General features: G+C 36.7%; 1 non-coding gene across 1 annotated transcript; it reads left to right on the top strand.

Moving 5' to 3' along the window:
• Positions 1 to 2,976: 2,976 nt before the first annotated feature.
• Positions 2,977 to 3,084, top strand: LOC112787523 (small nucleolar RNA R71). The gene has a single exon (XR_003194932.1). It is a non-coding gene; the product is annotated as a small nucleolar RNA R71 (small nucleolar RNA).
• Positions 3,085 to 14,876: the final 11,792 nt, after the last annotated feature.

Below are 14,876 nucleotides of genomic sequence, written 5' to 3' on the forward strand. Positions count from 1 at the left end.
TAATTAAACTAGATTCAAGGATAAATTCGAAACTCATGTACTTCTTGTTCTTTTGAATTAAAACATTTTTCATTTAAGAGAGGTGATGGATTCATAGGACATTCATAACTTTAAGACAAAGTTACTAAATACTAATGATCATGTAATGCAGTCACAAACATAGATAAGCACATAACATAGAAAACGAAAAGCAGAAGAAATAAGAACAAGGAATGAATCCACCTTAGTGGTGGTGGCGTTTCCTTCTTGAGGAACCAATGATGTCCTTGAGCTCTTCTATGACTCTTCCTTGTCTTTGTTGCTCCTCCCTCATTGCTTTTTGATCTTCTCTTATTTCATGAAGGATGATGGAGTGCTCTTGATGTTCCACCCTTAGTTGTCCCATATTGGAACTCAATTCTCCTAGGGAGGTGTTGATTTGCTCCTAATATTTATGTGGAGGGAAGTGCATCCCCTGAGGTATCTCAGGGATCTCTTGATTTGCAGCCACATGTTCTACCACTGAGCTATAGACCCTTGAGATGAATCTTTCCATCTCCCATGACTCGGAGGTGGAAGCCTTTGTCTTCCCTTCCCCTCTTTTAGAGGTTTAGGTGCCATCAATGGTAATAGAAAAACAAAAAGCTTATGCTTTTACCACACCAAACTTAGAATGTTGCTCGCCCTCGAGCAAAAGAAGAAAGAATAGAAGAAGAAGAAGATATGGAGGAGATGGAGGGATGTGTGTATGGATGTGAGTGGTGAATGGAAAACAGAAGGGATGATCATGAATAGAGAGAGAGAGGGTGAGGTGGGTGGGGATCCTGTGGGATTCACAGATCCTGAGATGATCCTGTGGTGTCCACAGATCCTGAGGTGTCAAGGATTTGCATCCCTGCACCAATTAGGCATGTAAAATGCCTTTGCACACAACTCTGGGCGTTCAGCGCCAGGTTGGTGCCCATTTTGGGCGTTCAACGCCCATTTGTTGCCATTTCTGGCGTTGAACGCCAGAACCATGCTTGTTCTGGGCGTTCAGCGCCAGGATGCTGCCCATTTTGGGCGTTCAGTGCCAGAACCATGCTCTGTTCTGGCGTTGAACGCCAGGCAGGTGCTTCCTCCAGGGTGTGATTTTTCTTCTGCTGTTTTTGATTCCGTTTCCAATTTTTATATTTATTTTGTGACTCCACATGATCATGAACCTAAGAAAACATGAAAAACAAAAATATAGTTAGATAAATAAACATTGGGTTGCCTCCCAACAAGCGCTTCTTTAATGTCAATAGCTTGACAGTGGGCTCTCATGGAGCCTCACAGATGTTCAGAGCATTGTTGAAACTCTCCAACACCAAACTTAGACTTTGGATATGGGAGTTCAACACCAAACTTAGAGTTTGGTTGTGGCCTCCCAACACCAAACTTAGAGTTTGACTGTGGGGGCTTGGGTTGACTCTGCTTTGAAAGAAGCTTTTCATGCTTCCTCTCCATGGTTGCAGAGGGAGATCCTTGAGTTTTAAATACAAGGGAGTTCTCATTCCATTGAAGGACTAGTTCACCTCTGTCAACATCAATCACAGCTCTTGCTGTGGCCAGGAAAGGTCTTCCTAAGATGATGGATTCATCCTCTTCCTTTCCAGTATCCAGGACTATGAAATCAGCAGGGACATAAAGGCCTTCAACCTTTACTAACACGTCCTCTACTTGTCCATATGCCTATTTTCTTGAATTGTCTGCCATCTCTAATGAGATTTTAGCAGCTTGCACCCCATAGCTTCCCAGTTTCTCTATTACAGAGAGGGGCATGAGGTTTATTCCTGAACCAAGGTCACACAAGGCCTTAAAGATCATGGTGCCTATAGTACAAGTTATTATGAACTTTCCAGGATCCTGTCTCTTCTGAGGCAATGTCAGTTGATCCAGATCACTTAGTTCATTGATGAACAAGGGAGGTTTAACTTCCCAAGTATCAATGCCAAATAATTTGGCATTTAGCTTCATGATTGCACCAAGAAACTTGGCAGTTTGCTCTTCAGTAACATCCTCATTCTCTTCAGAAGAGGAATACTCATCAGAGCTCATGAATGGCATAAGGAGGTTCAATGGAATCTCTATGGTCTCTAGATGAGCCTTAGAGTCCTTTGCTTCCTCAGAGGGAAGCTCCTTATTGACCACTGGACGTCCCAGGAGGTCTTCCTCCTTGGGATTCACGTCCTCCTCTCCCTCATTGGGTTCGGCCATTTTGGTTATGTCAATGGCCTTGCACTCTCCTTTTGGATTCTCTTCTGTATTGCTTGGGAGAGTACTAGGAGGGATTTTAGTGATCCTTTTACTCAGCTGGCCCACTTGTGCTTCCAGATTTCTAATGGAAGACCTTGTTTCATTCATGAAACTTACAGTGACCTTAGATAGATCAGAGACTAAGTTTGCTAAATTAGAAGTATTTTGTTCAGAGTTCTCTGTTTGTTGCTGAGTGGATGATGGAAAAGGTTTATTATTGTTAAACCTGTTTCTTCCACCATTATTAAAGCCTTGTTGAGGCTTTTGATCCTTCCATGAGAAATTTGGATCATTTCTCCATGATGAGTTATAGGTGTTTCCATAAGGTTCACCTAAGTAATTCACCTCTGCTATTGCAGGGTTCTCAGGATCATAAGCTTCTTCTTCACAAGATGCCTCTTGAGTACTGTTGGATGCAGCTTGCATTCCATTCAGACTCTGAGAAATCATATTGACTTGCTAAGTCAATATTTTGTTCTGAGCCAATATGGCATTCAGAGTATCAACCTCAAGAACTCTCTTCTTCATAGGCGTCCCATTATTCACAGGATTCCTTTCAGAAGTGTACATGAACTGGTTATTTGCAACCATGTCAATGAGTTCTTGAGCTTCTGCAGGCATTTTCTTCAGGTGAATGGATCCACCTGCAGAGGTATCCAATGACATCTTTGATAGCTCAGATAAACCATCATAGAATATATCCAGGATGGTCCATCCTGAAAGCATGTCAGAAGGACACTTTTTGGTCAACTGTTTGTATCTTTCCCAAGCTTCATAGAGGGATTCACCTTCTTTCTGTTTGAAGGTTTGAACATCCACTCTAAGCTTGCTCAGCTTTTGAGGAGGAAAGAACTTGGCTAAGAAAGCCGTGACCAGCTTATCCCAAGAGTTCAGGCTGTCTTTGGGTTGAGAGTTCAATCATATTCTAGCTCTGTCTCTTACAGCAAAAGGGAAAAGCATGAGCCTGTAGACTTCAGGATCTACTCCATTAGTCTTAACAGTATCACATATCTGTAAGAATTAAGTTAAGAACTGAAAAGGATCTTCAGATGGAAGTCCATGAAACTTGCAGTTCTGCTGCATCAGAGAAACTAATTGAGGTTTCAGCTCAAAGTTGTTTGCTCCAATGGCAGGAATGGAGATGCTTCTTCCATGTAAATTGGAATTAGGTGCAGTAAAGTCACCAAGCATCCTCCTTGCATTATTATTATTTTCGGCTGCCATCTCCTCTTCCTGTTCGAAAATTTCTGAAAGGTTATCTCTGGATTGTTGTAATTTAGCTTCTCTTAATTTTTTTCTTCAGAGTCCTTTCAGGTTCTGGATCTGCTTCAACAAGAATATTCTTGTCCTTGCTCCTGCTCATATGACAAAGAAGAGGGCACAGAGAAAATAATAATAATAATATGGATCCTTTACATCACAGTATAGAGGTCCTTGTGTTAGTAGAAGAAAAGAAGAAGAAAATTTGAACTCAGAGAGAGAGAGAGAGGGTTCGGATTTTTTGTGATGTGAGGAAGAGATGTTAGTAGATGAATAAATAAATAGAAGGAGATGAGGGAGAAGGATTTTTGAAAATAATTTTTGAAAAAGAGTTAGTGATTTTCGAAAATAGTTTTGAAAAAGGTTAGTAGTTTTTCAAAAATTCAAATAAAAAAATAATTAGTTAATTAAAAAGAAATTTTTGAAAAAGGGGGAAGATATTTTCGAAAATTAGAGAGAGAGATTTAGTTAGGTAGTTTTGAAAAAGATAAGAAACAAACAAAAAGTTAGTTAGTTAGTTGAAACAAATTTTGAAAAGATAAGAAGTTAGGAAGTTAGAAAAGATATTTTAAAATCAAATTTTTGAAAAAGATAAGAAGATATTTTTGAAAAGATATGATTGAAATTATTTTTGAAAAAGATTTGATTTTTAAAAATCACAATTAATGACTTGATTCACAAGAAATCACAAGATATGATTCTAGAACTTAAAGTTTGAATCTTTCTTAACAAGTAAGTAACAAACTTGAAATTTTTGAATCAAAACATTAATTGTTATTGTTATTTTCGAAAATTTAATAAAAATTAGAAAAAGATTTTTGAAAACTTTTTGGAATTTTCGAAAATAACTAAGAATTTTGAAAAAGACAAGATTTTCAAATTGAAAATTTGATTTGACTCATAAGAAACAACTTGATTTTAAAAATTTTTGAAAAAGTCAATCCAATTTTCGAATTTGATGAGAGAAAAAGGGAGAGATATTTTTTTGATTTTTTTGAATTTTCTATGATGAGAGAGAAAAACAAGAAAAATGATGCAATGCATGAGAATTTTAGATCAAAACATGTGATGCATGCAAGAATGCTATGAATGTCAAGATGAACACCAAGAACACTATGAAGATCATGATGAACATCAAGAACATATTTTTGAAAAATTTTAATGCAAAGAAAATATGCAAGACACCAAACTTAGAATTCTTTAATGCTTAGACACTAAGAATTCAAGAATGCATATGAAAACAAGAAAAGACACAAAACATGCAAATGCAAAGATCAAACAAGAAGACTTACCAAGAACAACTTGAAGATCATGAAGAACACTATGAATGCATGATTATTTTCGAAAAATGCAAGATGCACATGCAATTGACACCAAACTTATAACATGACTCAAGACTCAAACAAGAACACAAAATATTTTTTATTTTTATGATTTTATGATTTTTTTTAATTTTTATTTTATATTTTTCGAAAATCATTTTAGAAAAAAAAAAAGAAAAATAAGGATTCCAAGATTTTTAGTATGAATTCCAGGAATCTTATGCTCTAAAGCTCCAATCAAAGGGTCAGGCATGGCTTAATAGCCAGCCAAGCTTTAGAATGGATTTACATCCATTGAGGTGATTAGTTGAAGACCAATCCCAAAGGAGTTTGGGTATGGCTTTTCAGCCAGATAGGATTCAACATGTTACCATGAAACTCTAGAATTCATTCTTGAATGTTTTGAAGCCATAGAATAATTTATTTTTGAAAACATTATTTTTATTTTTATTTTTTTTTTTTTGAAAACAAAAGAAAATTTTTTGAAAGATTTTTGAAAAATTTTTTGAAAACTTTTTGAAAAGAAAACGAAAAGAAAGTTACCCAATCTGAGCAACAAGATGAACCGTCAGTTGTCCAAACTCGAACAATCCCTGGCAACGGCGCCAAAAACTTGGTGCGCAGAAATTGTGATTATACTTTAATTATGTAAAATTCATCGCTCTTTCTTTCCCTGGTAATGGCGCCAAAAATATGATGCCAATGCAATGGTTCACAACTTCGCACAACTAACCAGCAAGTGCACTGGGTCGTCCAAGTAATACCTTACGTGAGTAAGGGTCGAATCCCATGGAGATTGTTGGTATGAAGCAAGCTATGGTCACCTTGCAAATCTCAGTCAGGCAGATATAAAATAGTAATGAGGTTTTTGAAATTAATTAATAAAATAGGGATAGAAACACTTATGTAAATCACTGGTGAGAATTTCAGATAAGCGAATAGAGATGCTTTCGTTCCTCTGAACCTCTGCTTTCCTGCTATCTTCATCCAATCAGTCTTACTCCTTTCCATGGCTGGCTTTATGTGATACATCACCACTGTCAATGGCTACTTTCGGTCTTCTCTCGGGAAAATGATCCAAATGCCCTATCACAGCACGGCTAATCGTCTGGAGGCATCACCCTTGTCAATGGCTTCATCTTATCCTCTCAGTGAAAATGGTCAACGCACCCTCTCACGGCACAGCTATTCATCTATCGGTTCTCGATCATGCTGGAATAGGATTTACTATCCTTTTGCGTCTGTCACTACGCCCGGCAATCGCGAGTTTGGAGCTCGTCACAGTCATTCAATCATTGAATCCTACTCGGAATACCACAGACAAGGTTTAGACCTTCCGGATTCTCTTGAATGCCGCCATCATTCTAGCTTACACCACGAAGATTCCGATTAGGAGATCTAAGAGATACTCATTCAATTCTAATGTAGAACGGAAGTGGTTGTCAGGCACGCGTTCATAGGGAATGATGATGATTGTCACGTTCATCACATTCAGGTTGAAGTGCGAATGAATATCTTAGAAGCGAAATAAGATGAATTGAATAGAAAACAGTAGTACTTTGCATTAATCTTTGAGGAACAGCAGAGCTCTACACCTTAATCTATGGAGTGTAGAAACTCTACCGTTGAAATTACATAAGTGAGAGGTCCAGGCATGGCCGGGATGGCCAGCCCCCTAAAACGTGATCACAGGATCAGAATACAATCCAGGATGTCTAATACAATAGTAAAAGGTCCTATTTATAATAAACTAGTCACTAGGGTTTACAGAAGTAAGTAATTGATGCATAAATCCACTTCCGGGGCCCACTTGGTGTGTGCTTGGGCTGAGCTTGAGTGTTGCACGTGTAGAGGTCCTTCTTGGAGTTGAACGCCAGCATTTGTGCCAGTTTGGGCGTTCAACTCTGGTTTTGGATCCTTTTCTGGCGCTGGACGCCAGATTTGGGCAGAGAGCTGGCGTTGAACGCCAGTTTGTGTCATCTAAACTTGGCTAAAGTATGGACTATTATATATTGCTGGAAAGCCCTGGATGTCTACTTTCCAACGCAATTAGAAGCGCGCCATTTTGAGTTCTGTAGCTCCAGAAAATCTATTTTGAGTGCAGGGAGGTCAGAATCCAACAGCATCAGCAGTCCTTTTTCAACCTCTGAATCTGATTTCTGCTCAAGTCCCTCAATTTCAGCCAGAAAATACCTGAAATCACAGAAAAACACACAAACTCATAGTAAAATCCAGAAATGTGAATTTAACATAAAAACTAATGAAAACATCCCTAAAAGTAACTAGATTCTACTAAAAACATACTGAAAACAATGCCAAAAAGCGTATAAATTATCCGCTCATCAGGTGTGCATCTTGTATTTGGCTTGCCTTGTTGAATAATTGTATCTATATGCCATTTGAACTACTTGACTTATTTGTTCTCTCTATTTGTGTATTCTTTGTATTGTTTTGTATGTGTTTGAACAACTGAGAGATCCCTCATGCTGGCGATGGTGACGCTGGAGGTTGTTCTTGATGCGATGTATTGATATGACTGGATTATGGAGATAAATTTAATTGACATTTTGAGTTGCCTGGGTAGATGCAAGGGTTGTGGCTTTGTCCCACTTGCTCCAGATTGATATTTGAGCTCCCTGGATAGATGCAAGGGTTATGACTTTGTCCCACTTGCTCCGGATTGATATTTGAGCTTCCTGGGGTATATGCGAGGGTTGTGGTTCGCCCCCTTGCTTGAGGTTGAGATTCAAACTCCATGGATAGATGCAAGGGTTGTGGTTTTTTTCACTTGCCCCAGGTTGAGAATTGAGATCACTAGTATGGGTGATGACTTGTATTGAGTAGAGTTGAGAATTCAAAATTAATAATTTAGCTGAGACTTAGTGTGTATACCTTGTTTATATTAGAAAGGATCCTAGACTTGAACCTTGAATGATTAGAGTTTAGGATTGCCTAGTGGGTTCATATCTTTTTACATTGTCTTTATTTGGAATTATTACCCTATTGGGAACCTTTGGGTTCTCACTCGTTGTCGGATTTTTTTATTTTCAGATGCAGGACGTGATGCACCTTGTTGAGTGTGCTGGACTCTTGATGAAGCGAAAACTTTACTTTTTGGTTTATTTTGATCTATGTAATACTTTTCTCCACTTTTGATATATGTATTTGTATATCCCTCTTAGAGGTTGATTTATGGAGAAACTGGTTGTATTTGGTATACTTTGGGTTGTATTATATTTTCTATCCGACCTAGTATTGTTATGTATTCCCTTTGAACTTACATATATATATATATATATATATATATATATATATATATATATATATATATATATATATTCGTTTATGTATATCGATGCTGTATATCGTTGACGTTTCGAGTGAGATACACTTGTTGTTTTGTTACCCTTCTTCATTGGCTCCTAATTAAATGATATTTCTTCAATTTATATATGTATGTATTTTGCTTTTAGGTATCGTAATACCTCACCCCTTCCGATTTAAAACTATAGCGTAAGGCTTTCTGTGGTAGGATGTTATATTATGGTATCAGAGCAGTTAGTTTCCGTAGAGCCTAAGGAACGGACTGACTATGCTTCTGAGCATGCTCTGAGTCATGTTTATATGCTATTTAGGATATCTGATTGATAAATATAGCATAAAATTCATGAGCATACTTTTGAAAATTTGAAGTACTTAACTTAAAATATTAAGATTGATCACCTTGATATCACTTGTTTGGTGTGGACAGGACCCGAATGGCGACTCATGGACGCGGTCGAACCAGTAGATGGAGAGGAAATGAGGAAGGCGCCCCGATAGATAACCAGGCTAAGTTCTTAGCTGCTATGACTAATCTCGTGCACGCTATGCAAGTAAGTACTGTGGCTACTAATCAAGCAATGGAGAGGATGGAGCAACATGTAGAAAACGGAAATGATGTTGGTCTGATGACACTAGCTACATTTTCTGAAGGTGAATCCTCCAGAGTTCAAGGGTTCAACTAGTTTCACCGAATTTGACAATTGGTTTCAAGCTATAGAAAGGGCATTACAAGCTCAACATGTACCTAAGAGCTAATTCGTAGAGTTTGCTGCTTATCAACTGACTGAAGAGGTTCAATTCTAGTGGCAAGGAGCTCACCGTCAATTGCAATAGGGAAATGAGGATGGAGTTATTACTTGGGAGATGTTCAAAGGTGAATTATATAAGAAGTACCTTTCAATTTCTGCAAGGGGAGCTAAGGGGTTGGAGTTACTACAGTTAAAGCAAGGGTTTATGTTTATAGCAGAGTATACTAATAAATTTGAGGAGTTGTGTCATTTTTCTAAGATTTGTCAAGGAGCGCCAAAAGATTATGAGGAGTGGAAGTGCCTTAAATACCAGGATGGTCTTCAAGATGATACAAGGAAAGTTTTGGCACCTCTAGAGATTAAGAACTTCGCTGAATTGGTTAACAAAAGGTGAATGGTTGAGGAGTGCTCCAAAAAGAGCTCAATGGCAAGGAATAACCATGGAGGTTTCTACAACAGAGGACAAGGCCGAACTTTTACACCGAGGGGTCAAGACTTTAAGAGAAATGGCCATGCACCGCAATACCCTCAAGGCCGAAATGATTTCCAAAGGAGTGACAACCGCTAGGGAAACGACAAAGAGAAGCAGGCGAGGACTCATTTGAGTGACTTGCAGTGTGATAGGTGCGCAAGACACCATCCGAACCAGTCATGAAGGGCTGAGTTAGGTTTATGTTATAACTATGGAATGCCAGGGTATATCTCCAAGAATTTCCCACGTAGGGAGGCTCAAGATGCCGATCGGTCGCAACAACAAGGTTGAGGTAATTATAATATTGGTTATCGAATTTTAATTGCATAGTATGTCATTGGAACATCGTATGTATTCATAGCTTATGACGGAGATGAGAAATTGGGACTGAAAGGTCAGAATTAGTGACAAACTTAGGACCGAACTTGTTTGTGCTATATAGAATGTTGCCGTTAATACTGGCAAAACTCAAAGAGATTTTTGGTTGACGTGCACGAATAGTTAGATACTTAATGGCTTACAATTAGAGCGACGTAGCAAAAGCGTGGTGATTTTGATGGATTTGGGGCAGCTATGATGTGAAGGTGGAGTTGTAGGGAACAAAGTTAATTCTAGGGTTAGCAAAAGGTTGAGGAATGATACATTGAGATAAAGAAGAGCCATTCTCACCTGTTTTCTTTTCATGATCGAAATGTTGAGGAAAAATTTTTTATTAAAGTGGATAGAATGTAAAACCTCGATAAATGCTGAATAATTAATTTATTAAATTAATTATAAGCAAATAGGATTAGAAAATTAGAAATTTTAATTTGGAAAAATACCGGTGAAAATTTAATTTAGAGAATGAAATTGAGCACAAAAATATAGTTAATTACGAAAAAATGAATACCGACATTAAAATTTACTGTACCGGCTTAAATTTGTCCGGTACTGCGTGTGAGAAAAATTGAAAATGTCAAAATGATGAGAAAAATATGTGGAACAAAAGTCCGAACACTTGTCTTAAAGGTTTTGTCCCAAAGAGCTAAGAACTTGAGTTAGACCACACTTGGGCCCAAGCCCAAGTATAAATAACCCACAACACTTCACAATTCAGCACTCAACCCCCCTGAGGAGAATCAGGTTAAAGAGAGAAGAGAGAAAAGAGAGAAGAAACCCTAATCTCCATCACCTTCAATCCACCATAACTTTTGCTCCGCAGTTCCGACTGACGAGTCATTTGGGGCCATGCGAAGCTTATCTCCTCCTCTTCAATTTTATTGGATTAGTTTAGTGAGTAACTCAAAATTCCAGCTGTAGTTTCTCATTTGAATTTGCGTTTTAAGCTTGGTGTTGAGAATTTTTTGTGATTTTGATGTTATAGAAGTCCTCTAGCTTATAATTCTTAGTGATTTCTATCACTAAATTCAGTGGGTTAAGGTAAGAAATCCTAATTCATTTATTATCCCTAATTATGTATGAAACCCTAGCTTGAAAAAATGTAATGTTGGTTTAATTAGATTTGGGTAGAGTTGCTCGGTGATTTTGGTGCAAGTTGGATTGCTTGATTTGAGTTGTTGCGGAATTTGGAGTTGGGCTTGCTTTTGGAGCACTCGGTGGAGGCTCGGTAGTATCGATTGAGGATTGGGTCCATCCAGAGCAGAAATCCAAGTGTTGGAAAAACCGCCCTCATTAAGGTACGGATCTTAATTTTGAATAGGCACCATGTAACACTATATGAAAATCTAGGTTAATTTCTCCTAGGATAGGATTAAATTATAATTGGTTATTGTTGTGATTTGTTGAATGGAGATATGTATGTATATGCATGATTTAATTGGTCATTGCAATATTATAGATTGAGTGGTATGGATGTTTATAATGATGATTGATGTCAAAATTGAGTCGGAGGCCAAGATAAGGTGAGGAATCCCCTATTTGGTAAGTGGAGGTAAGTGGTGTGAGATAATTTATGTTTGGTTGGTTGTAAAATTGGATATATTGGTATTGTGTGAATTGTTGTGGAATTGATGGTTTCATTTTGACTAATGATGGATTAAATGTTGGAATTTATTGATGGCGTTGAAATTGAATTGATTACGTCTTGAATTGTTAGGAGAGATGGAGACTTGAAAATTATTTGTTGAGGATTCCTAGGAATGGTTTTGGATTGCTTTTGAGTTGAATTGAGTTGAGGATTAGTGAATTTGGCTCTTAAGTAAAATTTGGTAAAAATCAATTTTTAACCAACTTCGATGGGTCACAACTTGGCACTCAAAGTTTGGAATCGAATAAAATTTGTCTTAAATTAAAGCTAGTGAAACGATCTTTAAAATGGTTTAAGAATGAAGAAAAATGGAATTTTATGAAAAATGTTATGAGAGTTTGAAATTTGGTATAAAAATCTAAAATCTAAGAGTTGCAGAAAAATAAAAAATTCTGGTATGTATGCGCACGCACCGGGCAAAGCGAGTGAAGAGACTCGTGCGTACGCACACCCAGAAATTTTTCAAGTTTTGCGTATGCACAGGGGTCATACGTACGCACAAGCTAGGAAGCCCTTCTGATTTGTGTGTATGCACAAGGGCGATGCGTACACACAAGTCCTGTTTTCTCAATTAAACTCCGCTTTTGATTGTATGGCTTTTTCGGCAAGCTTGTAATCTTTCATAACCCCCAATTAAGGTCTGATAACTAGTTTTTTGGCTCTGGAATAAGCGTGAGTATATGTAATGAATTAAATTGCATTATTCTCAGATAAACATTTGGTTAAACCGGATGACTTGGTTGCTGGGATGGTGGTTTGTCCCATCCGCAATGAGAACGGTGGTAATATCCCGCTTACGAGTTAATAGAATTGAACTAATTGGTAAAGGATTGGGGTTAATAAATCTGACAACTACTGAATTTGATTAAAGACTATGAATATTATTAATTTGGTGAGGACGATGGTTTTATCCTGCTCACGGATTAGGCAAGTTGAGGATGAAGGATAGATCCCCTCCCTCGTGTTATGATTATGATTGAGAATTGATGTTGAGCACAATCTCGTGAGGATGGTGATACATAACGCTCACTTGAGATAATGTGCGTGAGGCTCAGTGGGGACGGCAATACGTAACGCCCACTTGAGACCTAAAGGAGGGTTTCCATGAGGACGGTGATACGTAATGCTCATGGAGGAAACGAATTTTGATCAGTGGGACAGCGATACGTAATTAGACTTGAAACTAAGAGTACAACTTAGTGGAGATGGCGATATGTAATGCCCACGCAAGACTATGAGTATGATTCCGCGAGGACGGCGATATATATGTAACGCTCATTGGAGACCGGATGAATTATCCCCATGAGAACAATAATTTGTAACGCTCATCGAGGAAAGTTTTCTGAGATAGGGACGACGATACATAATGTCTATCTCAGGGATGTTGTCGGGTGTGCGCAACCAACCGACACGTGAGCTCATGACCTGTTTAGGAAGAGACATGCATCATATGCATTTGTGGGTATTGATTGGATGTGCATCTTGTATTTGACTTGCTTTGTTGAATAATTGTATCTATATACTATTTGAACTACTTGCCTTAACTGAGAGATCTCTTATACTGGCGATGTGACGCTGGAGGTTGTTTTTGATGCGATATATTGATATGACTGGATGATGAAAATAAATTTAATTGACATTTTGAGTTTCCTGGATAGATGCAAGGGTTGTGGCTTTGTCCCACTTGCTCCAGGTTGATATTTGAGCTCCCTAGGTAGATGCAAGGGTTATGGTTCGCCCCACTTACTCTGGGTTAAGATTAGAACTCCCTGGATAGATGCAAGAATTGTGGTTCGTCCACTTGTTCCAGTTTGAGAATTGAGATCACTAGTATGATTAATGACTTGTATTGAGTAGAGTTGAGAATTTAAAATCAATAATTTAGCTGAGACTTAGTCTATATACCTTGTTTGGATTAGAAAGGACCCTAGGCTTGAACCTTGAATGATTGGAATTTAGGATTGCCTAGCGAGTTCATATCTTTTTACATAGTCTCTATTTGAAATTATTATCCTACTGGAACCTTCGGGTTCTCACTCGTTATCGGATTTGTTATTTTCAGATGTAGGACGTGACGCACCTTACTGAGTATGCTGGACTCTTGATGAAGTGAAGACTTTACTTTTGAGTTTATTTTGATTTATGTAGCACTTTTCTCTACTTTTGATATATGTATTCGTATATCCCTTTTAGAAGTTGATTTATGGAAAAACATATTGTATTTGGTATACTTTGAGTTGTATTATACTTTTTAGCCAACCTTATCTTTACAAGTTAAGACTAATATTATTGTTATGTATTCTTTTTGAACTCTTATATATATTTATATTTCTTTCATTTTTGTATATCAACCCTATATATCTTTAACGTTACGAATGAGATACATTTATTGTTTTATTACCTTTCTTACAGCTCTTAGTTAAATGATATTTTTTAATATATATATATATATATATATATATATATATATATATATATATATATATATATATATTTTACATTTAAGAGTCGCAATACATTACCACTTCTAATTTATAGCATATAAGATTTTGTGTAATAAAGTATTATACATTCTATTTTTAGTGTCTTATCTTATTTACAAAACCAAACGTAACCTTAGTGGCCTTGGAACATGGCAGCATCTCGCTGGAGCCTGGATATATATAAATAGGTAATAGATGCTGCCAACATTTGAGATCGATTTAGAATTGATTTAGTAACATTTTTATTTTTATAAGAAACAACGATCGTATTTAATAAAATAATTTTTAAAATTTAATTAGATAATAATAGATATAAATATAATAATAAATTTATATATTTATTAATATATAACATTATATTAGATCTTTTAATTTTCATAAACACAAATTATATATCTTTGAAAAACACCTTTTTAACTCCTTTTAAAAGTATTCTTAAGTTTCAAAAAAAATTATAAATATAGACTTAATTTTTTTATTTTTTAAAAATAAAATGAAATATTTGTTTAAGAACATCTTTTACATGTTTTACCAAACCAGTTCTTAATCTATTGGAATCATATTTTTAAGCCACCTAAGACTTGCAATACACCTTATCATTCATATGTTATTGCATGTAGCATCATCTTCTAAGTGAAAATAAATAATACAACATACAACACATACACAATACGGCAGAATATTTTATTAGTATTTAAGGACAAAACTATGACTGCCAAACAGCCAAGGATTAGCACCAAGCACGTATCTACTAGAACCATTGGAATGATCATAAAATCTCACCGTTCAAGCAAGTATCTAACTATATTATAACTAATAATTTTACAATAGAATATCCTACCTTGATCATATTTCGTAATACACTATAGTAACTAGTTTCGCAATTATTGGAGAAGAATCATTATGGTCATTGGACCATGCCGAATACTATTAGGATGAAAACAATGATTTATATAGTATCTAGTAAAGATATGCATGTATCTA

Source organism: Arachis hypogaea, chromosome 20 (genome assembly GCF_003086295.3).
Source record: "Arachis hypogaea cultivar Tifrunner chromosome 20, arahy.Tifrunner.gnm2.J5K5, whole genome shotgun sequence".
In the NCBI taxonomy this organism is placed as follows: Eukaryota; Viridiplantae; Streptophyta; class Magnoliopsida; order Fabales; family Fabaceae; genus Arachis; species Arachis hypogaea.